This window comes from Tamandua tetradactyla, chromosome 3 (assembly GCF_023851605.1).
Source record: "Tamandua tetradactyla isolate mTamTet1 chromosome 3, mTamTet1.pri, whole genome shotgun sequence".
Taxonomy (NCBI): domain Eukaryota; kingdom Metazoa; phylum Chordata; class Mammalia; order Pilosa; family Myrmecophagidae; genus Tamandua; species Tamandua tetradactyla.
The window spans coordinates 105,968,652-105,996,306 of record NC_135329.1 but is presented as its reverse complement, the minus strand read 5'-3'; the positions used below and the strand labels follow the sequence as shown (position 1 = coordinate 105,996,306).

Genomic DNA, 27,655 nt, shown 5'->3' with positions numbered 1-27,655 from the left:
GGTGTATTGGAGCGGTTGGAGGGAAGTACCTGAAACTGTTGAGCTGCGTTCCAGTAGCCTTGATTCTTGAAAATGATTGTATAAAGATATAACTTTTACAATGTGACTGTGGAATTGTGAAAACCTTGTGTCTGTTGCTCCTTATACCCAGGATATGGACAGATGAGTTAAAAAAAAAAAAAAACAGCTATGCAACAGTGATTCAGTGGCAGAGTTCTCACTGGCCATGCCAGAGACCCAGGTTCTATTCCCGGTGCCTGCCTATATATACAAAAAAAAAATTATAATAATAGATAAAGAATAAATAAATATTAAGGGGGACAAAGGGTAAAATAAATTAGGTAGATGGAAATGCTAGTGGTCAGTGAAAGGGAGGGGAAAGGGGTATGATATATATGAGGGTTTTTTTTCTCTCCTTTTTGTCTCCTTTCCTGAAGTGATGCAAATGTTCTAAAAAATGATCTTGGCAATGAATACATAACTATGTGATGATTTTGTGAGTATACCATGGATGAATATGTGTGTGAATATTTATCAATAAAAAATACATATATATATATATAAAGAATTATGGAGTTACCCAACTTTTGTTAATGGCTTTAGACATTTAGAAAAAAGAAAAAGAGAGGCTCAAGTTAGACAACTATTAACTGGAACATTCTGTGAAAGTAAAACTGCCTCCTTGGTAGTGTTTAAGCCAGGAGATATGACTTATCTCCTGCAGCCAGATGACAGGCTGTGATGAAAATAATTTCTGGGATTTAATAATAAGGGTAGAAGAGTTGCAAAGGAGATGAATGCATAGCCTCAACAGGTTTGTGTGCCAGAGTTCTGATACAGAAAGAGTGGGACCCTAGACACCCAGGAAGAGGACATTTGAGTAGATGAGCCTAAGAATTTCAAACTCTCAGAATCCTCTCAGCCTTCATGCTAGCAGGAGGCTTCCTCTCTTAAACAATTCCCAAGTGATATATTTTTAGTCAACATCTGTCTATATTTGGAACCTGCTTGTGCCTGTTTGAAAGAATGTAAGTACCCTAGAAAAACCACGTTTTAACCCTAATCCCATTTTGTCAAGGCAGCCGTTTCTTCTAATCCCTATTCATTACTGTATGTTGGAAACTTTAATTAGATTATCTCCATGGAGATATGACTCAATCAGTACGGGTATTAAACCTGGTTAGGTAAAGATGTGTCTCCACCCATTCCAGGTGGGTCTTGATTAGTTTTACCAGAATCCTTTAAAGAAGAAGCACTTTGGAAAAAAGCTAGAGAACGACAAAAGAGAAAGCTATGAGATTTTGAGAGAGCAGAACACCGTAGAACCATGAAGCAGAGAGTCCACCGGCCAGCAACTTTTGGAGATGAAGAAGGAAAATGCCTCCCAGGGAGCTGGAGAGGAAGCTAGCAGATAATGTTGTGCTCGCCATGTGCCCTTCCAGCTGAGAGAGAAACCCTGACCATTTTTGCCATATGCATTTCCACTTGAGAGAGAAACCCTGGACCTCATCAGCCTTCTTGAATCAAGGTATCTTTCCCTGGATGCCTTAAATTGGACATATCTATAGACTGCTTTAATTGGGACATTTCCACAGCCTAAAAACTGTTGACTTGCAACTTATTAAATTCCCCTTTTAAAAGCTGTTCCATTTCTGGTATATTGTATTCTGGCAACTAGCAAACTAGAATACTGCGCTACATAAATAATGTACATTTGGTCTTCCTTAATTTTGGAAAGAAACTCCACACCTAAAAGAGAAACAAATCTGAGGAAATGAAAGAGGATTTCTAATCTGCAATCAATAAATTATCCTCAGAAATTATTTCTTGGATCTAAAGTACACAAGGCATTCTATACATAAGAATTATTGAAGAATAAATGAACAGATAATAGTTGAGGCCTCAGTAGGGAGTAAGGAAATGCTAAATTCAGTAGTATTTGCACATCCTTTATTATCAAGAAATTTGTACATCCTGTGTTGACAAGTTGTCAGAAAGAAGAAACTTCCAAGGCCAAGGAAAAGTTATATAAAAGGAAAATTTAAAGATGAGTATGGAACCTTGGAAGGGACTACATATGAAAAGAAAAAGTCATTTATTCTTTTCTGAAAAACAGAAAAAGAGGCTCCCTCTCCCTTGCTAGAAAAAAAAGCAGCCTCCCCTCCTTGAAAGCAGTGATAAGACCTTACCTGAGGGAGGTACCTTGTAAGATGATGCTTGTCTTCCTCAGGACCACCTTGCTTCCCTTCATTGCACTAGGCTAAAAAGTAAAAGCAGCTTATAGCAAAACCCAAGTGAGGAAATACAACCCGTACAAATAGCATATACAACCAAAGGATTGCAAGACCTGACTGTCTGTACTACCAGGAACTAGGGGAACATGGGAGAAGGGATCTTAAAAGCAGAATATAAGAGCTAGATAGGGAAGAATTTTACTGATGTTGGAGCATAATGCCATGAATGTGTTTGTTTTTTTTTTTAATTTTTTTTATTAATCAAAAAAAAGAAAAGAAATTAACACAACATTTAGAAATCATTCCATTCTACACATGCACTCAGTAATTCTTAGTATCATCACATAGATGTATGATCATCATTTCTTAGTACATTTGCATCGATTTAGGAAAAGAACTAGCAAAACAGCAGAAAAAGATATAGAATGTTAATATAGAGAAGAGAATTAAAATAATAATACTAATAAAAAATATATATATATACAAAAAGGAAAAAGAAAAAAAACAAAAACAAAAGATACAAACAAACAAACAAACAAACAAAAAACTATATTTCAGGTGCAGCTTCATTCAGTGTTCCAACATAGTTACATTACACTTAGGTATTATTGTGCTGTCCATTTTTGAGTTTTTGTATCTAGTCCTGTTGCACAGTCTGTATCCCTTCAGCTCCAATTACCCATTATCTTACCCTGTTTCTAACTCCTGCTGGTCTCTGTTACCAATGATATATTCCAAGCCGATTCTCGAATGTTGGTTCACATCAGTGGGACCATACAGTATTTGTCCTTTAGTTTTTGGCTAGACTCACTCAGCATAATGTTCTCTAGGTCCATCCGTGTTATTACATGCTTCATAAGTTTAGTCTGTCTTAAAGCTGCATAATATTCCATCGTAGGTATACGCCACAGTTTGTTTAGCCACTCGTCTGTTGATGGACATTTTGGCTATTTCCATCTCTTTGCAATTGTAGATAATGCTGCTATAAACTCTGGTGTGCAAATGTCCGTCTGTGTCTTTGCCCTTAAGTCCTTTGAGTAGATACCTAGCAGTGGTATTGCTGGGTCGTAATCCATTCTGCCAGTCTATGTCTTTTGATTGGGAAATTCAGTCCATTAACTTTTAGTGTTATTACTGTTTGGATAATATTTTCCTCTACCATTTTGGCTTTTGTATTATATATATCATATCTGATTTTCCTTCTTTCTACACTTTACTCCATACCTCTCTCTTCTGTCTTTTCGTATCTGACTCTAGTGCTCCCTTTAGTATTTCTTGCAGAGCTGGTCTCTTGGTCACAAATTCTCTCAGTGACTTTTGTCTATAAATGTTTTAATTTCTCCTTCATTTTTGAAGGATAATTTTGCTGGATATAGAAGTCTTGGTTGGCAGTTTTTCTCTTTTAGTAATTTAAATATATCATCCCACTGTCTTCTAGCTTCCATGGTTTCTGCTGATAAATCTACACACAGTCTTTTTGGGTTTCCCTTGTATGTGACAGATTGTTTTTCTCTTGCTGCTTTCAAGATCCTCTCTTTCTCTTTGACCTCTGACATTCTAACTAGTAAGTGTCTTGGAGAACGCCTATTTGGGTCTATTCTCTTTGGGGTGTGCTGCACTTCTTGGATCTGTAAATTTAGGTCTTTCATAAGAGTTGGGAAATTTTCAGTGATAATTTCTTCCATTAGTTTTTCTCCTCCTTTTCCCTTCTCTTCTCCTTCTGGGACACCCACAACACGTATATTTATGCGCTTCATATTGTCATTCAGATCCCTGATCCCCTGCTCAAGTTTTTCCACTCTTTTCCCTATAGTTTCTGTTTCTTTTTGGAATTCAGATGTTCCATCCTCCAGTTCACTAATTGTAGCTTCTGTCTCTTTAGATCTACCATTGTAGGTATCCATTGTTTTTTCCATTTTTTCTTCTTTGTCCTTCACTCCCATAAGTTCTGTGATTTGTTTTTTCAGATTTTCTATTTCTTCTTTTTGTTCAGCCCATGTCTTCTTCATGTCCTCCCTCAATTTATTGATTTGGTTTTTGAAGAGTTTTTCCATTTCTGTTCGTATATTCAGCATTAGTTGTCTCAGCTCCTGTATCTCATTTGAACTATTGGTTTGTTCCTTTGACTGGGCCATATCTTCAATTTTCCGAGCGTCATCTATTATTTTCTGCTGGTGTCTGGGCATTTGATCAGATTTCCCTGGGTGTGGGACCCGGCTGGTTGAAAGGTTTTTCTGTGAAATCTCTGGGCTGTGTTTTTCTTTTCCTGCCCAGTAGGTGGCGCTTGTGGCGCTCGTCCCTTTGCAGGTCCCACCAGTAAAAGATGCTGTGGCTCCTTTAACTTGCCAATCCGAATCTCGCAGTCGACCTGGGAAACCGCGCGTGGAGGGAGTGTCGCCGGCCGCCATGGCTTGGGGGAGTGCCGGTCCAAATTGCCCAGCTGGCCCGAGATGCCAAGCATGGCAGGAGGGCCCCGCTATCCAACGTTCCCAGTCAGACCGGGGAGCCACGTGCATGGAGGGGACCCCAGTTACCAGCCGCCCCGGCCGGGAAAACACACGTCCCTCGGGTATCTCACCGCAGCGGATTCTCCCTGCCCGTTCAGCCGTTCCAGAATGGGGTATGCTGTCTTTTTGGTTTTTGTCGTGGCTCCGGGAGCTGTTTTGTATTGTTTCTGTTTCTTTAGTTGCTGTTCTGGAGGAGGAACTAAGACCTGCGCGTCTTACTAAGCCGCCATCTTCTCCGGAAGTCCCATGAATGTGTTTTTAACATCCTGATGAGGATACCTGGAACCAGTCCCATTATACTGCTAGGATGGCTCTTTAAAGCTTGGACACAGTGATGGGAAGTAAATGCAGTAGAGATGCCAGAATGTCTTTGCAGAGTACTGGGGAGAGTATTGGAAGGCTCAGGAATGTGGAAATGTTAGGTTAAACCAGAGAACCCACCACTAGACCACATTCTCCCAAAGGGTTTAGATAGCACACCCTTCACTATACAAAAGGAAAGCACTGGTAAGGGGACAGCATTCTGCAACATTTTCACAAACCCTTGAGAAGTCCAAGGGCCCTGGGCACTATGTCTTAGTGCCTAGTGGATAAATGGCCCTGTTTATAAAATGCTCCGAGAGTCTATTTGAGTCAGGATCAGTGGGGCCTTCTCCTGTGATTTTTAAACTGACACCCTTAGAGAAAGAGTTTTCAAATGTTAATGGAATTTGCTCATTAAAAATATTCTCAAGACCTTGAACAAGTGGAAATATGGTGTTACGGTTTCTTGTACTTTCTCTCTGTCATGGACTTGTCTGCCTTTGGGAACAAATGTACAACTACCAGATGAAGTGGAGTGTTTAATCAATTATAGAGGAAAGAGAAAGAAACTTTTGAAGGAGTGTCATACGAACTTTAAACCTGCTAGTAACTTCACAACACATTTATATAAGTCACAGCAAAATATTGGCCGTCCTGTGTAAATAAAGCAAGATTTTGTTGGAAGTCTCACAGACGCATAGTCTGGAAATTCATACTCATCTGGCTTTCTTCTGGCTCTCACTGCCTAGAAGAAGTTTAGGATCCCATTCTTCTCATCTCCTGCTTAAGAACCTTGGCAAGCTCAAAAATTCTCAATACTCTGTCACTGGATCAGATTTAGAGCATCCTGATCTTTAAAAAGCCCAAAAGATACTAAATTAATTGCAGAACTTTTTAGAAAATGCAGGCTTCTGTACCCCAACTCTGGGAATTCTGAGTTCCTAGTTTGGCTGGGTTCCCTAGACAATTTGAATGATTCAGCCAGTTTGGGTAACTAAGTCTCTCAACCTTTGACTGCAAAGTCTAGAGAAGTTAATTAATTTTAGAAATTTATGTTATATGTGCATGAATACACACACACACACAATTTTCAGAAGGTAAAAAATAAGTACGCTAATGGATTCAAGTTGGAAAAAAAACTGCTTGTACCTCCCTTGTCTAAGTTTCTCCAAATGCAGAGCCTGAGGCAAGGACTTGGGTACAGGTGGCTTATTTTAGGAAATGATCCTAGGGATCAGTTGTAGGGGACCAGAAGAGTGAAGCAGAGAAAAAGCGAAAGTCATTACAAACTCATCACCACTGTGAGTACCTAGACATTGTTCCCACTGGAGACCCTCTGAAGATCTGTGTAAAAAGCATCTAGAATTGTCCAACTGAAGGACAGAAGGGAGGGCATTTATCCACAAGCTTCTCTCATCCTTGTCAAAGCTGGCTCCATAGGATGATAGCAGGTTTGCACTTCCAGATTTTTGAGGCATAAGGATGGCTGAGCATGTCCTATGACAGTAACAGAAATCCCAGGGCAGAAGGCAAGAGAAATGAGAAACAGCTAAAGAGAAGTGCTCTCAGGTTCTACCTGTATGCAATTGTTTGCCATGGTAATGATGGAATTATAAAGATGAGCCAAGAGGATATGAAGCAGGGCAGATAAGATGTCTGATATAGTTCATCCTTACTCTGCTCATCTCTGCTCAAACCTCCCATTAAGTCCAAACCATAACAGAACCTTCAAGATGGTGGCCAACTAAAATTTCTATAAAATCCTTAACACAGATGCTTTGGTGGTACACATTCTAGTGCATGATGATGCAGTTGGTCCCAAATATCATAGCTGATATTTTTTATCTCCTTCAACTAGCACCAGTTTCAGATTTCCCTCCTCTTCAGCCAGCATTGCACTGGAGCCCAGTACTTCAGGCCCTAAGAATCAAAATCCTCAGTTGCTTTACTGTTCTTGGGCTGTGGTTACTGCACTAACCCTTTTGCAGTTAGCAATAGGCTTTGGAAGCTCCTAGAAACACCACAATGAGTCATTTTGATTCAAAACATACTTCTTCCTGCCCTGTTGTATAGAATCTAGTTCTTCATGATACTCAAGGACAATGACCCCTGCCAATATGATCCACCAGCATAAGGAGCCTAAACTGTTTGGGTGGCAGCCATAGCTTCAGGTTCAGTAAAACCCTTTCTGGGACCCCCTTTCACTAGAACCAGAACTTCTAATCCAGCAGAGTTTAAATTTTGAAAGACGAGAAGTAGGAATTCCACAAGGGGGTCACTGGGAGTGTTGAGAAGAGAAGCCAATTCGGTCCCCAACTCTTGGTTTGTGAACCTGTATAATCTAGCTATGGCAGACAAGAATCAGAAAGCAGCAATAATACAACATTGCCACTTGTTTGATGTCCTACGAATTTTTTAAATAGTTCATGACTTTAACGGATTTATAAACATAGCCATTTTAAATAGGAGGCACTGTGAACACCATGCTTCTCAAGAATCTATAAGAATATTAGCGACCAGGAGGAAAAATGTATTGATTTCAAAATATGCATAATAAAACTGAAAAATCTAAATTAACAAACATTTATTCCACATCTTAAAATATAACAGACACAACAATTTCATTAATTGTTAAATTTAATATTTACAAAAATGTAATTACATTCCAAAACAATCTGAAAACTATATTTTTCTCACTTCAAAAGAATTTTAACTATACATGATCATGACCATGCAATTACAGCTAACTGCAGATAAGTTATAAGTAATCATATAATTATAAAACCCAACTTACAAAAATATATAAAATTATACATATGTATACCTGTGTATTTACATATATATTTAATGTGAAATATGGGTGCCTGCCTTTTAACATGATTTGGAATCTGCATGATTTGATGTGGAGCAGAGATTTCTGAACCTTGTTTATAAGCATCACCTTGATCTTTTCATTCTTGTGATGATGTCATTGTCTCCAAAATTTACATATGTTATTTAATATGGAAATATTGTTGGAAATTCCTTTGACTCTTTAATCTGAAAACAGATCATACCTGATAATATATATTATTATTATTTTTTAAAATTTTAAGAAATAATCTTCTATGAAATACTTGCCTAGTATATTTGTATTAATCTTTCTTAGGAAATCCACTCTAATATCGATTAAATGAAAGTTTTACCAACAGCAAAATTGGCCCAGAAAGTATTAACACTGGATAATACTGATTAGAAATTCAAGTCCCTGGATTTCAGTTCAACTCTGTAAACTGCTTAACCCAAAAAGAACAATAGGGCTCCTTTATATTATCACAAATTCTCATCTTTTTCAGATCACTTCCTAGTTTTCTCAAGAGTAATAGCCAGTTGGGAGAATATTCATTTACCAAAGGATTATGAAAATCCAATAGTTTAAAATTTAACAGGCAAACCTGGCAGAATTGTCAGAGATAAATGATGCTTTACGGGTATACAGATTTTAAAGGCACATGGTAAAGATGCTGTCCCAAAGGTCTGTTTATTAAAGTGTATGGAAGCACAATAGTGTTTTCTTGTGGACAATTTTGATACCACCCCTAATGAGCAAAGAGGCCAATATTTTATTTTGTTTGAGGAAATCTCTATACAAACTCATCAGTCAGACCAGCAGCTTCCTCCTCTTCCCGCCTAATTGAGAATGGCCTCCAGATTGCAGAGTTCAGTTCCCCTTCCTTGCAGGATTCTATAAGAAATTGTAGGATTGTCTGTAGGATTTTATAAGAAATGCATTGCCAGTGCTCAGGTGCTGGCGTCATTTCTGCAAACAAACCGTCAAAACAGAATGTCTGCAGATGACATGGCATATCTTGGTGTGAAGACTGTGGAAATGGTATAATTTTAATGTGACCTCTGGGTTGTTTTTACGCCAGTGTATTTCCTGTTTCTGAATCTACTATGCAAAATCTGACCTTAAATCGGCCAACCAGTATCAGGTGAAAGCTTTGTGGTTTTTCTCAATATACACATTTGGGGGGGAAGAAAAGAGGTTTATCTATCTGAGACTTACAGGAACTCTAAACATGTGTCTCTTGAGGTGCTCTGTTGGGCCTAACAGTCTCTTACCAGTAGCCCAGTTACTTAGCCTTTCTTAAACACCAAGTCAGATGTTTTGTTTCCCCATTAACCATGCCTATCTTCAAGAGATGTTCCAGCTTCACTGTTTACACTCCCCCATCTCCATTGTCTGTCCTCACCTCTGCCCCAACCACCCAGGGAATTTGTTTATGAAGCCATCTGGCTTGTCTCTGCAAGTCACAGTGCTGGAAGGTCTGACCCTAGCTACCGGCAGCTCACTGTGCAGACAAAAGAAGAGCGGCATTTTAATTTTTAAGTTGGTGAAACCAGCAAGGTCCAGCAACTTCTTTGGAAAGCTGGGAGTTTACAGTAAGTGAAAAGTGAAGACAAGTAAATATATTCTTATCAAACTTCTCATCCATCCACTTTTTAAAACCATAATCTATTCTCCTCCATTCAGTAGCATTTGGAGAGATCATTAGGAAAAGACACCGAACCCAGAGTCTCATGTGTTTTAAGAACAAGTAGAACCCACAGCAGATTCCCCCTCCCGTATAATTCTGCTGAATTTTAGAACCTAAGACCTATAAACAAATTTAGAGAAAATATCTCATACATCCTGGCAAAAGTTGCAAATAAAAAGGCATGCATAATATATGTTTTGTCAATGTTTACATTCAAGAAAGAGGATTGAAAGGCAACCATGGAGGGAGGGCAGAAACCTTCTGGGATTGCTGCTTCTGGCTCCTTCTTGATGAAGCACAGCCGCCCACACAAAGTTAGAACAGATTTGACAAAGTTTTACCAGGCACCTTGGGGAACTTTTGTGGCTGTCTACCGGTTGTCTGCAAACATGTGCCTGAGGTTTTTCATTACGATTCTGGGAGTCTGGTTGTCAGAGAAGTTTCTTGGGGAATGTACGAGCGTGCCCCAGGCTGCAGAGCCTGGGGATTTCCAGGGCTGAGGGATGAATAAATGATGCTCCTGACATTCCCCGAGGTGGCCGGTGGCCCTGAAGTTTCTTTTCCTGTCATGTAAACAGAAACCCATAGGGGCAGCTACCTCTACTTAGTTGCACCCTAATTTCAATCTCCCATTTAACTGGCTCTAACTCTGAGCCTCAATTGCATTCTCTTTAAAATGGGGATAGTAATCCCTACATATCTGGATTTGAGAATTAAAAGTATGTCAGAAGGCTTTAAAATTATAAAAAGCACAAAGTGAATGGAAGGTATTATTATTATTATTAGGTTCAGTTCTGATACCAACTGGGTGTCTGAACTTAGGTTTATTGTGATATGAATATGATTGCTAAAGCCCATTCTGATAATTCTAGTAGCATCTTCTTGTCTGGCTAATATGATGCTCAACTTGAAGGTGTTCTCTTTGCCTAATCACCTGGCATTAATTCTTCTGGTTAACTTAAGTGGCATAACCACCCCCCACTTCTCCCCTTTTCCCACCCCATTAGCCTATTACAGAATCAGATCTATTACAGAATTTCACCCTCAACCATCTACGTTCCTGTGACCAATAGTCAGTCGTAAATGGTGCTTCCTGGCTTTGGAAAGGAAATCTCTCTCTTTGGAAAAGGAAGTTCAGCAGCCCTGTTCTTCTCTACATTACAATGTGAATTGTGCTAGGGGCTTAATAAGCACTATACAAAAGACTAGGGTTCACCTATTCTGCTTTTTTATTGTTAGAGACAGACACCTCCCTCCATCTTCCCCAGCCTCTCTTTTATAGCATTTCCTTTAGAGTTGTCTGTCACAATTAAAACTGTGACCCAGATATATCACTTCTGTGTCAGAGAGCTCGTGTAACTAGCTCTGTGGGAAAGAGAGTTTCAGTGGGGTGTTAAATAAATATAAGTGAACTAAGATTCAGATTTATATCAAGTCAACCTCAAACTCAGTGAAGGGGGTGGTGGTGGTCAAGGAGTCAAAGGTAATTGGGACAAATGCCTTGACTCAAGGTTTGAACTTCTCCAGCACAAACATGGCTTCGTGCCATGTACCCTCTGCCTGTAAGCATGCTGTGTCCATACCTTTAGCCTCACTGTGACTTCCCTTCCAGAATTGTGTTCTGCTCTCTTTCTACCCCTTCAATTGTTCATGCAACAAATTTTTATTGTACACTTGTTGTGGTTCAGCACTGTGCTAGGTACTATGGATCGAGAGAGAGAAATATAATACGATCAATATCTTCAAGGGTCTTATTTCCTGGTAAGAAAGATGGGGTATATGCCCAAGAATTCCAGTAGCAATTATCTAATGACAGTGGTTGAGTGCCTGATAGGATGAGTAGAACAATATGAAGACAGGAGAGATCCCCTATGGCTAGAGGGGCTAAGGAAGTCTTCATGGAGGAAGCAGCATTTGATGGAAGCTTTAATGGAGGATCTCAAGAGACCAAGATTGACACGAAATGGTATAGAGTTAGGATTGAGTTGACTGGGCTGCAGGCCTGACAGGTTTTGGAGAGGATCTAATGGGATTTACTGAGCACCTACTATGTGCAAGTACATATGTTTTCATATAATCTTCACCATCACCCTAAGTAAGTTTTATTATTCCTAATTTGGGGATGGAAAAAGAGAGCTTCAAAGAGATTAAATGACTTTCTTTAGGTCAAAACAGCCCATGAGGGGCAAAGCCAATATTTTTAGCCAAGTCCTCTCAATTCTAAAGCCTATCCGCCTTCTCTATACTATGCTACCTTCCTGGATCTGACACTGGAAAGGTAGGAATCATTAAGGTCCAAACTTGGATTTTTTTCTTCCTTTCTGCCTAGCCAAAGCCTTCCAGGCCTGACTCAAACCTGACCTTTCCCTCTAAGTATTGCCTGCATGTGCTAGCCCCTCTGTCAAGCCCTGTTTCTGTTAATGGGGTCCTACTGCCTTGCAACATCTTTTATTGGCTCATATGAATCCCCAATAAGCTGTTTGTTCTTAAAGGATGGGAACCAATCTGGCCCTTCTTCATTACCCCTGGGTAATCGTGGGATCAACTATCTCTTTTTGGAGAGAAGTTAGAGATCAGCAATGACTGCCCAACCCCCAACTACCTGCGCTGATTTACAGGGGGCAAGTGTTCTCCAATTCCCCAAGGGCTACCCACAAACACTTGTTTCCTCTGAAGGTTCTCCCTTCCAAGGAGGCCACAAGGAATCAAGGCTTACTCAGCTGACCATGGGAACACACTTGGCCACACTTAGTCATGCACCAGTTTGAAAGTGGATTAAGGAATTTTTACTTGATGGAGTTAGAGAGCTATCTCTTCTTCTCTTGGTATTTAAGGAGAAGCTCCCAGCCTAGAAGGAGACAATGCCCTAGGCAACTCATGCTTCTTTGCAGAGAAGCCTGGAGGTAGGGCCGAATCACAACGTCTGGTATCCCTGATTTTAGTGCCTGGATGGAGGTGTCCAAGGGAAGAGGCAGGCTCACTTGCCCACTGGTGTGGATTCGATATCTCGGATCATTTCCAGACCATTTAACAATTCCATTCTCATAATGGTTGATTTTCCAGGTCACAAATTTCATGGGTATATTCACTACTTACAGGATAACTATTGATTATTTAATTGCACAGTAAGTACCATGGAGAGGATGGAAAAATCACATGGTAAATAATTATAGCCTAAGTGCCTGGTTATTTTTAAGTCTGCCTGACTTCCATTTCATTTATTTGCAAAGTCAAATTTAATCCTCACGCATACGTATGCCTAGAAAATCCCCCATTGGTGTACATAGGGATGGTCAAAAAGTGTCTCCCTTTTATTTCATAAATATGTCAACAGTATATTAAGTCTATGCGCATTTTATTCTTCCTGAACTCTAACATGGCCATTTCCTTTCCACAACATATTCCCTCACGTTGCAGAATGGGAAAAGGCCAGAAGTGAGGACATGCAAACCTGGAAAGGAATCCTGGTTCCATCGTTTAGTTTGTCATCATCAGACGGGGTGAAAATACCTACCTCATTGGATTATTGTTAGCAATAAATAAAATAATCCATGTAATGCCTCTGGATTATACAGTAATGCCTCTGGATTACATTATTACCGGATTGCACAGTAATAGTGCCAACCACTGCTCTAAGCACTTTACAGTAGGTGTTAACTCTTCACAACAACTCCATAAAAGAACAACTATTATCAGCCCCAACTTATGCTTAGGAAACAGACACAGCAATAATTTGCCCACAATTCCTAGCTAGCGGTGATGGAGACAGAGAGCCAGGAAGATAGGCTACAGCACCCATGCCCTTAACCTCTACCCTCGGCTGGCCCAGAGAGTGGGCCCAACTTATTACATTTAAAAGGCACTGTGTGATGATGTGAATTCACTCCAACAGTGAGAGAATATTTCAGGTTTAGAAGTTGTATTAGGCAGCCTCCAATATGGCTCCTGCCTCCTGGTATTTGGGCCCTGGGCAATCCCCTCCCCTTGAGCATGGACTGGACCTAGTGATTCCATTCTATCAATTAGAATATGGCAAAAGTGATGGAACGTCACCACTGAGACTAGACCGCAAGAAGATTGTGGGTCCCCTCTTAGGTGCCCTTTCTCACTTTCTCTTTCACTTACTCTGAGAGAAGCCAGCAGCCTAAGGAGCTGCCCTCGGAAATGGTGTCTCTGGCCAACCCCAGGTTATCTGGAGATGATCACAGCTGGTAGTACCCACATTACCCATAACAGTCAACAGTTTCTAAACCCAATAGCACCAAGCTGTTGGTTTAGATAACAAAATAAATGGTTCTTTCCAGCACTTTAGGATCTTTCACCAGCAAAATTATCAAAGATAAATTTGACAGCCAAGGAACAAGATAAAAGAAAGAAAATAGGTTTGTGGATTATTTTTTGTTTACTCAACAAAGGCCATTTATGTCCCTGGGAGTACAGGGTAGTAGGCACATGTCTGCCCCCGGAGGAAAAAGACTTGGGTCCCTGTTCTGCCTCAACCACACACTTCTCTCTAACTCTGCTCTCAAGAGCTGTACAGCTTTAGGGAAGTCCAAACCCTCTGAATCCCAGCTGTCCCATCTCTAAAAGGGGCAATACTTAGCCTGTCTGAGCAAGAAAGGGGACTAAGCCAGATCCTCTTTTAAGGATCCTTCCAGTTCTATAACCTCATTCAAACTGAATTTTGAAAGCGCAAACTTTTTTTGTCTCAGGACCTCTTTGCTCTTTTAAAATTTTTGAAGACACTAAAGAGTTTTTGTTTCTAGTGGGTTATATGTATCGATATTTATGGTATTATAAACTAAAAGACACATTTTAAAAATATTTTAATTTATTTTAAAATAATAAGCCTATTACATGTTAACATTAAAATATTATTTTTACAAAAAATAGCCATATATTCCAAAATAAAAAAATAAGGGAAAAGAGGGGCATAGTTTTACATTTTTTTACAAATATCTAATGTCTGGCTTAATAAAAGTCAGATTTCCATACCTGCTTCTACATTCATTCTGTTGTGATAGTGTACATCATGTGACCTCTGGAAAATTCCTCAATATGCTCATGAGCAAACAAAAGTGGAGAGAGCAAATAATGTCTTAGTATTATTATGAAAATACTTCTGACCTCATAAGCCACCTGAAGGGGTATGTGGAACCCACAGGGGTCCCTGAACCACACTTTGAGAACTGTTACTCTTATAGTTCTTGCCAGAAATGACTAAGATTTCTTCTCTAAACGTCCTCCTACCCACCATCAACACACAAACACTCACACACACAGAGTGGCAATTTCCACTCTGTTTTCCTAAATCAGCTTCCTAAGGGACTGCAAATCAAAATATTAACCCCAAGTCAACCCTCTGCAGAGACACAGCTCCCCAGGTAGGGTGTCAGCTCATCTTCCCAAATGGTAGCTTCCTGCTTATATACACTGAACCCAATGAAAGTAACAAATGGCTTCTTGAGCATTGTAGGATCTAGCTTCTCTGAATGGCTGAATAGCTGAGGAATTTCAAATGTCCGTTTGCCTTTGAAACATTGGCTTCAAAACAAATGCCTGGAGGAAATCAGCAATGAGCAGACGTGCTTCAAAAGCAACAGCTTTTTCAAAAGCATCAGCAGCCCCCAGCTTCAACAAAACCATAGGGATACTCTTAAAGGCCTTGCAGTCAGCCAGTCAGGAAGCAGCCCAAACTTGGGGTAGGGGACAAAATCAAATCCACCGAGGCTTTCTAAGAAGACCTTTCACAAAGATCCAAGCATAAAAAGAAATCCTCAATCTGGTTACACAAGTTAGGCAGGATGCAGGTTGGGAAGGCTCCCAGACCAGGGAGTTTTAGTTATGCTCTGCTACCAGCAGTTACTGAAAGCAAGTGACTTCTTCTGGATGTGAAAAAGTGAATGAGATGAAGTCTAAATTTCCTTCCAGTTTTTCCATGCCATAGTTTTCATCATTAACGCACTTAGGTCAATAGATGGATTTCTGAACCAAAGCTAGGCCATGCCCCCTATGCTACTTACGCCTGTAATAGCTTCTACTTCCATTTATTAAACAATTGTCAAGTCCCCAGTTTGCTCCAGACACTGTTCTAGAACTGAGGATACAGCAAGGAACTTATATTCTAGTGGGAGAGTTAGACAAACAAATAAAATATATGTGGTGGTGATAATCATTATGGAGATACATAAAGCAGAGAAAGGGATATGGACTGCAGGGTTGAAGGTGGGTTGCAGTATTAAGTAAACTGGTCACAGTAGGCAAATCCATGAGTCTGGGAATTCGAAACAGTCTATAACTTGGCCTGAAAGTAGCTATCAAAAAGTCTATCATTCATTCATACAGTTAGTGAGTCAGTTACTGAGTATTTTGCAAGTCTGGATGGAGTCCCCGTTGGGTGGAGATGAACTTTTGTTCAATAGGTGGAATAGGGAAATGGTTAAGTCTGAGAAATGTGAAGCCAGGTGGCCTGTTTGCTTCCTGCTTTCTAACCTGTGATCCTGGGTAATTGACTTAATCTCACTGTGTCCCTGTTTCCTCATTTTCAAAGTGGGAATAATAAAAGCACTTACCTGAAGGACTCTTGTAAGATACTGACTTTACTCACCCTGGATGCTGGACAGAAAAAAAAAATTCTTAAGTAGTAGCAGCAAAACAGAAACTAGAAGACCAGGAGAGAGCTTATGTAGACACATGGGAGACTCTCTTTGGGGACAACCCCCCAAAAGTAAATGGAGCCCCTGGCTTTGGATGAAAGCTTGTGTCACACTGATCTCTTTTAGTCAATTATCCTGGGCTTCTGAAGCAGAGGGGGAAATGGTTCCTACTGAAGACCTCAATTGGCCAATAGAGCTAGCTACACAGGGGGACATTTCAAAGAAGATAGACTGGTTTATGAAAGAAGGCTCTGGTTTTCCATGAGATGAAGGGCTGATATGTCCCTGCTTATCTTGGAGTCTAGCCTTTGCCATTCACACCACCTGAGTGCCAGCCAACCCCAGTTGGAATAAAAGCATCCTGGCCCCTGCCCCCAGAATGTTGTCACCAAATGATTTTAGCCTGTTCTTCCTCGTTTGCATAAGAATCCTGCTCCATCTGTTAGAAGGGGCAATTTTGATTTGATCTGTTCATGTTAATCTGATTGCTCCCATCACTCGTATTAAAAAACATGGAGTTTACCACAAGCTTTGCTCTGACCTTTGATTTCCCAATATCACATCTGGGGTAAGCATTTCCTTTTAATCTCTATGGACAATAGGCAAAATTTCACCAAAGGGACTACCGACAGAGACAGAGTTCATAGAGCATGTGTCCATGACCCCAGGTTAGAGTATTATAATAATGCTTTTTAGGCTCTCCTAATAAAGAATATGCTGAACAGGCACCAACGTGTGTGTGCAAAAGTCTAATTGCTGTTAGCATGTCACTCCCATCAAGGAGAAGCAACAATGCACTGACGGCTTGTCAAATCCCGAATTGATTTTGAAATTGCTTTAATGAGGCAGTGAATAAGTTTGCAGGGTCCCGGCCATCTGAGAGGCCTCAGCGGCATCAGCCAAGATCACCTGCAGTTGCTTTGTTGACTGTTCATAAACAAGGATGAGGTTTGGCGGCTGAGGATTTGCAAGCTCTGAGCTGGGTTTTCAATCCCTGTTTCCACACCCTGAGTCAACTGCATTCTGGATTTGTTTTGGGATGTGTATGTGTGTGTACTTCCCTTCCAGCTGCATCCTCCACTAAAGGCCTCCCACTGACAGGGCTGGGATGGTTTTTCTTAAAAGCATGAGGAAAGGTTACAAGTCCCTTCTAGTTCCTTATCTAGTGCATGGGAGAGGGGCTCAGAGTGAATACCAGTTTTGAACTTTTTCCTGCCAATCAAGATTGATTGGAGGCTAGATGAGGGCTGGGTATAGAATAAAAGCTTTTCTAACTGCATCACTGCATACTGCCTTCAGAATTACTTCATCCACTTTTAGTCCCCTAACAGAAGTGAAAAATTGATAAACATTTTTCCAAACTGTCAAAAAAAAACCTGAACCCCACAGCCATTCTCCACATTCAGCTAACTGGAACCTAATGTGGCAGGAACAGCCATGTTTGTTATGATACCACATGCTAATAACTACGACCAGGTCTTTTAAACTTGTAAGGCAAGTGGGGAAAGTACCCAAGTAACTTTCCAAATCAAGCAAAATCTAAATCCATGAGTACCACTTACTTCTCCCTCGAGACATGATTTTGGATTCGTGGTGAGGAAATGGTATTTCACCAGCCAGGAGAACTGAATAAGCTTTCCTGCTTCCTTGTCCCTCACTTGTAAACAACACCAGCACTTTGACAATGAAGACAAATGTAGGCCCAGCTTACAGTAAAAATGAGAAAACTGCCAGTAATGCTTCACAATTGTCGCTTTTATTACCTGTCTCCCTCTTCCCCACCCCCACCCCGGAACATTATTTCCTTCAGACCCAAGGTAGAGAGGCAAACTGCCTGATTTCCAAAGGATATGAGCATATTTTAGAAATGCATCTGTGTGCATTACATTCCATGGAGCACAGTCTCATTTGTATTGCCCCTGCGTTTATGAGTGCATGACCAGCATCCTTATCAGGTACAGATGTCTTCAAGAAATTGGATGCTACAGGGTCCATACATCAATGTTACAATGATGTATTTTTCATGAAATCTGTAAATAAGGTCAACAGGATGGGGATATTTTGTATGATAGAATCTTTAATAGTTTTTGAGGAATGGGCTGTTTCCCTGTAAAAAGTCAATTTGCTCTTTTTTTTTTTTTTCTGTGACTCTCACTTATTAAAAAGTCTGATCTGGCTACTCTGGCACAAAGAAAGCTCCCCAAAGCATGTTGAGAAAAAGGGGTAGTTACTACTATAAACCAATGAGTAGAAATGCAAGTTGTTAGCATGAAAAGGGATAGATAATTGGCACCTCCCGGTTTTCTGATGTTTTGTCCTTTCTTATCACCTGAAATATTATCTCAAGCTGTAGGAAGAGATGACTCAGTTTTGAAACAAAAGAGCGACAAAAAGAAAAAAGAAAATGCTCGGTGTCATGAATGCTAGGATAAAATTCAATAATGTTATTTCTGTTATACCCTCAGTGAAATTCAAAAGTAACTCAGCTTTTATCAAGACCTCTGTTTCACCTGGGCCCTGACAGGTCCCTATCTACCTCTTGGATCATCTGCCATTAAGGTCTATTATTGTGAGAAGTATTAGATTCAGCTCAAAGGCTAAGGAAGATGAGACTTTTATGTGGCTGCCGTCTGCTCCCCAACTCACATTCGGGTGGCTCCAGGCTGAACTAACCCAAAACAACTCACAGATCTCCTCACCCTACTGAAGAGGAAAAACTAAGCTTAAGGGAAGGAAGAACTCAGCGACAAAGGGAGCAGAGAGGAACACAGCTCAGAGTGAAACTGAAAATTGCAAGCTAAACTGGGAAGGTGGGAGGATATTCACCAGATCTGCTGCCAAAGCTTCTGTATCTTATTTCATTTTTCCGGGCCCCCATAGATCTCCAGATCTATGAAACAGAAATAGTGGTACCCCTCTCAAAGGAGACTATTGTAAAGAAATGGAAATAGCAGGGCTGAAAAAGCCTTAACAAAGGGCCAGTTTCATGTAGGCATTAAATATTTAACTCATATGAAAAATAAAGATCCCAATCTTCTCACCACTGTGGAGAGAAAGAGAAAAAAATGGACAGAGAGATTCAGAGAGAAATATGGGTTTTAAAGATAACAGCACATTTTAAACAACTAATAAAGAAAACTATACTTTTATATTAAATATGTTGTTTCCTTATTATCCTTAGTATTAACATAACAGTATAGACAGTTTCTTCCAGATCAATGAGCATCCCCTCAGGCCTGAACGCAAGAGTGAAAATGAATTCTGAGTGACAGAGCCTGGAATTTCACTTGCTCCCACCACCTGCTCTTGGAGGTCAACTGTACTGCAGTGTGTAATTATCAGCCTCATCACTGCTCTTGGCTTTCTCTCTCCTCTGTCTAATTGATGGCCCTGACACCAGTGCAGGGTCAGTCCTCTAAAAACACCTTGGGCACAAACCCCCATACAGCAGATGCCACTCACTCAGGAGCTTATCACTGACAGAGCCACTGGAAGTGTATATCAGGAACTCAATGATGACTTGTTTGTTCAGACTTGAGAAAAAATGACAGAGCAAAGAACAAGATTATAGAACAACTCTAGGCAGAAAGGACATTAACCATAATCTTGAATTGAGTCTCGGCTGCAACATCCACTCCCTTCATTTATGTATCTACTGGCCATCTTTCAGGTGAAGGATACCTAGGCTTTGTGCCTTTGGTTTCTTGACTTTCTTTTAGATCTTGCTTGTTTTGTTCTGAAATCACATGCAGAAGGTGAAATTGCTGCCCCAGCAAACGCTGAAATATTATAAGGTATCCACATGGCAATGGCTTGTTCACAGCTGTCAATGGCTGCAACAGACCTGCCACCAGATCTTCTTTATCAATGAAATATAAGTTACCAGCCTAAATCTGGGACTCTGCTCCTAGGTGTTGTGTCCTGACACTGGTTCCTTCAAAACCCCAACCAAACTTGCACCAAGGGGATTTGGTCTCTTTTTCTCTCATCTCTTGGATGCTAGAGAATAAAGCTCCTATCTTATTCCTGGAAGCATGACCCTTCTTTCTTCCTGAGCACCAAATTCCAACTCCCATGAGAGACAAAGACCCTCTGTAAGCTGCCTGGTTTCCATTTCAGAACTTTCTCCATTTCAGCCCATTATTGTGGCCCAGCTAAGATAGAACAGAGGCTTTACTTTGAAAACAAGAGAGCAGAGCACCATTCAGAGCTTCTGCCATCAAATACCTCTATAAACACTCTCACTATAACCTCTCCCTCTATCTCTAAACCTAAAGCTCCAAAACTAAAACTGGAGAGCAGGTGCAGTATGCTAAGAGACAGCTCAAAAAGAGGGTTCCAAAGGCCAATGGGTAGTCCAGGTATTTTTCATAGCTAAAGCTGTTTGATTTTATCACTTACTCTACACTAGGGGCTCAAGAAATTATGACCCACAGGCTGAACCTGGCCTGTTCCCTGTTTTGAAAATAAAGTTTTATTGGAACACAGCCCATTGTCCAGGGCTGTGTTGGCACGACAAAGGTAGAGTTAAATAGTTAACACAAAGACTATATAGCCCACAAAGCCTAAAATATTTATGTTCGGGCCCTTTACAGAAAAATTTTGCTGACCCTTGCTGCTTGGGTTGGCCTCATATTGCCCTTATTATTAGTTGTAGCATGCATCAATTCACCCACTATTAAACACTTTGGCTTATAGTGGAGATGTCACATCATCCCAGCCAAAAAAAATTTAAAAGAAACTCTTGAGCACTAGTGCCTGATTACAAGATGGCCAAATACATAAAAGATAGATTTAACAATTTCACACTAGCAAACTAGTCCAATAAACTTAAAAACATAATGACACGGCAGCAGCTGCATGTTTAAATGAAGTGCACACTGTGGTTACTGAGCAAGTGCTTCAAGATTAGGAAGCAAATAAAGATAAAATATTCTGCTTTGTGAAATGTCAATGAAAAAATTTTTATTGACGATCATTTCCTATCAGGCTCTACTATCCAAAGTCTACAGATATGAAAATGAAAGAAATCTCTTTAGGGATTAGCTCGGGAGGATCCAAATTTGTTTTGCTTGACCAAATACCAATTATTAAATGATTCTTCACAAAGAAATATTTTCAGAAGTAGTGAGTCTAAAAATGAGAGTGAAGAAATGGGTTGATTTTTTTTATTTTCTGGAATACATAATGACAAATCTAGCATAATTCCCAACTTGGCCACATAGCTATTGGCCATTTTAGACGTCCGTGTTAAAACTATCTCATTGAGTCAGGTATGAAGTGAGACGAGTTTCCTGCAGAATTCTATTGCTATATATTCCAAGAGGTCAATAACTGGACCTTATGGCAGACCTATATATTTAAGGCTCCCTTGAACCCCAACCCTTTGGACAAAACTTGTCCCAGGCCCCTCTGGACTGATTGAAGAGTTGAAAATTGGCATGGACTCAAGGTGAAGATGGGAAAGCTCACCTCTGGGCCATCTCAGAGTTTCCCAGTTGTTGGGTCATACCACAGAGGAGTTGTGTATCCAATGTTGTGAGGCTCACTAGCTGCATAGATATTCCAATCATCTTGACCAAGATGAGGGTAGACAAATAACCTTCAACCCTTCTATACTGACTCTGGGCTAGGGTGGGACATACATGGTCAGAGTGGCAGCACATAGATGCACATACCCAGATACACACCCAGAGAAAGCTTATTTCTACAGTTAAAATATGTCACATCCTGAGTTCAAGATCAGATGGACTCTTTTTGGAGAAGAAAAAGATAAAATACTAGAAATCATGTCCCCTCTTCACTTGAAACTCATTTCCTCATAGGATGTAGTGCCCTCCTTGTACACTTTCCACTCTATTTTATCATTAACCTGCGTCTTATTTATCTCTGCATTCCTGGCAACTAGCCAGTATATGGCAAGTAGGTGCTCAATTAATGTTCTTTCATGTGTCCATTCAATCAAAAAATGTTTATTGAATACCACCATATGATAAGTGTCACGCTAAGTACAAGAATGCAGGAAATAAAGAAATGAATAAGACACATTCTGTGTCCTCAAGGTGTTCCAAATCTAGAAGGGGAGAGCAAATAAACAGATAATTGCAATATAAGATGACGGTGTTACAGTCAAGACTTAAATGGTTCAGAATACCTAATTCGACAGTGGGGTGGGTGGGTATAGGAGTAGTTCAGCCAGGGCTGAGAATGCTTCTGCTCCTTGATAATGTAGATAAATATTGTCATGTTAGGGTTGGAGACTTTTATAGGGTACAGTAAGGAAAGAAGTTTACATTTTGGCTATTAAATCATGATATCTATCAGCAATCATCCTTCACTGAGATGTGGGATTGCACCTCATAAGCAGAGAAACTTAACAAAAGGCTATTTTGACAGGCACATGGCAGTTAAAAACAACAAAAGTAAAACAGCAATCAACCAATAAGTTAGAATCAGAGGAGTATAGAATGTTTGAATAAAAGGCGGGGGGCATTTAAAATGTTACTGGAGTCTGTTGGATGCCATATGACTGGTATGGTCGGTTTTATTCTCCTGTTCAGTTGATGGAATGACTGATGGGTCATTTGAGCTTTGCCGGAAGGGAGAGTGCATGGGAAGACTTGCTTGGAGCACTCATTTGATAAATCTGTTCTGAATGAATGGAGGCAAATGCCCCAGGCTCTGTGGAGGAAACTGAAAAGAAGAATTTATAATCCAGAAGCTCAAGTAACATGGCCATGTTGACCTTCTCATCAATCATCATCAATCTCCAACAATGTTTTGGATGCGAAAAAGTTATACCTGCACTCTGATCTTCAAGAGAATATTAGCATGCAGTTTGTGGAAAGGGAAACTCAAATGTAGATGAAGAGATGTTCAAATTCATCAATTATCAATGAATATACAATTAAAATATTAATGGACCCTTATGTATTATTGCTGGTGGGAATGTAAAATAATACAGATACTATGGAAAACAGTTTTGTGGCTCCTCAAAAAGTTAAATATACAATTAGCATATAACCCAGCAATTACATTCCTAGATGTATACTCCAAAGAATTGAAAACAGGAACTCAAGCAGACACTGTACACCAACATTCATAGGAGCATTGTTCACGATAGCCAAAAGGCGGAAACAACCCCAATATCCATCAACAGATGAATGGATAAACAAAATACAGCATATACATTCAAGGGAATATTATTCAAGTACAAAAGGAATGAAGTTCTGATACATGCTACACATGGATGAATCTTGAAAACATTATGCTAAGTGAAATAACCCATACACAAAAAGGACAGATTTTATATAATTTCTCTCATGAAATATCTAGAATGGGCAGATTCGAAGAGACAGAAAGTAGATTAGAGGTTATCAAGGGTGGGGGGAAGAAGGAATAAGAAGCTATTACTTAATGGGTACAAAGTTTGTATTTGGAATGTTGAAAAATTTTGGAAATAGATAGTGATGATTGTTGCACAGCACTATGAATGTAATTCATGTCACTGAATTGCATGCTTAAAAATGGTTAAAATGGCAAACTTTATATTATATATATTCTACCAAAGTAAAATTTTAAAATGTATATTAATGAGATATTACTCCATACCTAATTGGATTGGTAGCATTTTAAAACTGGAAATACCAGGTATTAGCCCAAATATGGGATAGAGAAGCCCTTATATATAGTGCACCCTTACCAGTCATTTGGGTTTTGCCGGAATTTAAGGTATTTCCTGGTCAAATTAAGTAGATGGATAAATCCCAATCCTGGGTTTACATATATCCTAAAGAAATCCTCACTCATTAGTAAGGATACTCACTGCAAAGCATTATTTGTGATGATGGCATGGAGTTGGAGGAAATCTATGTGCCCATGGGGGATGGATAGATCAAATATGGGAGGAGGGTCCAACCCATGATGTGCTATGCATAATTGAAGTAACAGACTAGAAGTTCACATAATAGGATGGATGGATCCTGAAAGCATAGTGACAGGTGAAACAGTGACAAGCAGAATAAGACCTATAAAGCAGTATTGAAGTAGTGGAAACTCCATTTTCCCAAGAAATCACCTGAGCCTCAGAGAAGTTAGTAAAGGAAAAGTGTATACTTACAAAACAAGAGTAAAATTACATGTCTTCACAAACAATGATATTCTTTAAACATATTAGAATAGTTGCCTTTGGAAGTAGGATGAGAAAGGGGGATAAAAACATATTTTGTTCCCTGGAGTGGCTTGGGAACTGAGCTTGGGCAGAGTCTGGGGGGAATTCGAGGAGTATGTTAGAGAAAAGCCTAATTACCTTGAACAGACCATTTTAGTAGCAATCTTGATTTGAGGACACTGCCATTGAGGGTAAGGGCTGAAAATAAATGAGGGGCACATTATTGGAAATTGGAAGAAGATGGTTCCTTATTATACAGTGGCAGAAAGTTTAGTAACACCGTCACCTACAGTTAGGCAAAAAGTACAAAATATGCCTAATGAACTGGGTTATCTAGTTAAGGAGAATTCTAAAGTGTTGAAGTTGCACCTGGTGTCTCTTTGCTGCTTATAGTAAAAGAAGTAGAAGAAGAGAAGAAGTGGAAGAAGAGAAATAAATTGAAGGAAAAACAGTTCTATTAAAAAAAAAAAAAAAAAAGCCAGGACTGGGTGGTTTAGAAAATTCTCAGCCCCTCCAGACTGCAAATAATACTAAAATTAAGAAATGGCTTCCAAGGAAATCCTCAACCCTTCCAGGAAACATGGTCTAAAAATTAAATGGAGGGTAGAAATATAAAACTTTTTTAAGACCTCAGAAAGATCAAAGGTGCCTAGGAATATATTCAATCACATAAGCACTTTAAAGAGATTAAGGATGTACCTCACAAATCCTCACCATCAAACAATAAGGCCTCTAGGAAGTCTAAGAGTGTGAACTTCAGCAAGAGCCCAAGGTAAAGAGCCTAACTCAAAGAGATGTGGCTCTTCCCTAAAAGAGTGAACCCCAAGAAGATTCACAGGAGACCCACAAGTTTCTCAAAAGGTTTATATTTGCATAAACATTTTCAACTTAGACTGAGGGGGACAAAGACAGTAGAAGGAGGAGACACTTTTGGATTACCAGAGTTCTACAGGCAGAAAGCAGACAGAGAGCTGCTCAGCTGCCAACATGTGCTATCTTCCACAAAAAAGAAAACAAGACTAAGAGGGAAGAATCAAATTCCAGGGAATGGAGCCTAGAGCCATCCCAAGCCATGGGATCTACTCAAGGAATGTCCAACATTTGTCCAGTTGGATTTCAGAATTTCTATGAACCAATGAATTACTTGCACCTCCAATTTTCCCCCTGTTGAGCAGGAATGTCTATAGTAGTTAACCTATGTCTGATCTACATTTACAGTTGAGGTGTCGGGGGTGGAGGTGGAAGCAGGTAACCTACCTCTTTAGTTTCACTGGCGTGCAGATCAAGAGGAACTGTACTGAAGGAGCTATATTAAGGTTCTACACTTGAAGAGCCATATCCACACCTGAACTTGATTTAATTGATGAGATTCTACTATATATCATTAAGATGCTGCTATAATGAGATGAGACCTTTGTGGACTATGGGAGGGGAGAAGTGGACTTTGCATGTGAGAAGGATATAAATCCTTGGGATCAGAGGGTGGATTGTGACAGGCTGACACTGAGATAGTCCCAGATGATCTCTGCTTTCTTGTATTCATGCCTTTGTGTAATAATGTCCCTTCAAGTGTGGTTTGGACCTAGCTTACTAGCTGTTAAAAACAGAATAGGACAAAAGTGTTGGGATATCACCTCCAAAATTAGGTTACAAAAAGACTGTGACTTTCATCTTGGCTCTCTGTTTCGCTCCCTTTCTCACTGTGAAGAAAACCAGCTGCCATAATGGGAGTTGCCAATGGAGAAGCTCTGATAAGGCTTAATGGGACCCCATGCCTCTTCCTATACCAATAGCCATGGCCAAGCGTATGTGATTATCCGAGTGTACTGGATCATGTCTCCACCTCGGGATCTGGAGTTCAGGGCAGGACCTTTCCAAAATGCATAAACTTTAAGCGAAAAGTGAAGGAGGGATACTTTTACCAAAAAGGAAAGCGGATCGTAAGTAACCAAAACCCACAAATTTCCACTCCCTAGTACTTGAGCTGAAAGTGAAAGGATTTATTTATTCCTCTATTCAATAAATAATTACTGACACCAAGTGTGCATCAGGGACTGTTCTAAGCTCTGATGATAGAGCAGTGAACAAAACATCAAGTTGAAGTTCTACTGGGGGTGACAGACAATAAACACAACCAATAGGTAAAATATATCATGTTAGCTAGTGATACATGCTTAGGGGGAGAAAAGAAAGCAAGAAAGGAGGATAGGAAGTTTAAGTGTGGAGGAGGGGTGTCCAGGATTGGCCTTCCTGAAGGCAGTAAGGGAATAAGTATACCAGATATCTAGGGAAAGAGTTGCCAATACGGTGGGAATAGCAAGCACAAAGGCTTTGCAGTGGGAGTATGACTGGAAAGTGCAGGGAACAGCAAGGAGTAAGGGATGCCAGATAAAATATAGGAAGCCCAGTTAAATTTGAATTTCAGATAAACAACAAATGACTTTTTTTTTAGTATAAATATGTCCTAAATATTGAATGGGACATAGTCATTAAAAAGAAATTGTTCAATGCAACATTTTGGACATACTGATACTAAAAAATCATTTGGTGTTTATCTGAAATTCAAGTTTAACTGGGAATCCTGTATTTTTATTGACTAAATCTGGCAACCATAGGCAGGTGTGAATGAAGCAGAATGAAGGGGTAGGGGTTAGCAGGAGATGAGATCTGACAGGCAAAGGGGAGGTGAGATCGCACAGGGCTTTTTAAGTCACATGAGGACCTTGTTTGTACTCTGAGTGGGACGGAGGGTCATTTGAGAGTTTAAGGAGAGGAGTGACATGTAAAAAGAGATGTAAGAACAACCCAAGAGGACAGAGGATTCACAGGGAAGAAAAGAGTGCATAGTGCCCCAGGAGCCACAGGCAGTTTAGTCCTGCTAGAGTAGGAAGCAAGGGAGGTTGGAAAGGTGAGCCAGAACAGAAAGAGTCACTTGGTAACTTAAAAATAGAGATATGCTTCCCCCTGTAGGTAATGGGAAGCCAATGGAAAACTTTGAGCATAGAGATAGGAGCCAGTATGCCCACTGTTCATGGTTTGTGTTACTCACCATGCTTGTGGTGGGTGCCATTTGTTATTGCTGAAGAGCCCAAACAGAACGGCTGGAATACTGATGCCAAGTACCATGAGTGGGAAGAGAAAAGACAAGACATTTTTGTTTGATAGGGGACATTAGTCCAAGCCCCTCAAATCATAAAATAGAGACAGCTATAATCCCACAAATCACTAACTTGAAAAAATACCTGGGATTTCTCTGGGATCTGAG

The 27,655-nt window shown here is 40.0% G+C and overlaps 1 long non-coding RNA gene across 1 annotated transcript; it reads right to left on the bottom strand.

Annotated features, from left to right (window-relative positions):
• Nucleotides 1-2,224: 2,224 nt before the first annotated feature.
• On the bottom strand, nt 2,225-27,655 carry LOC143676280 (uncharacterized). The gene is made up of 3 exons (XR_013171970.1): nt 27,633-27,655; nt 27,440-27,499; nt 2,225-2,260 (listed from the first exon to the last, which is right to left on the bottom strand). It is a non-coding gene; the product is annotated as an uncharacterized LOC143676280 (long non-coding RNA).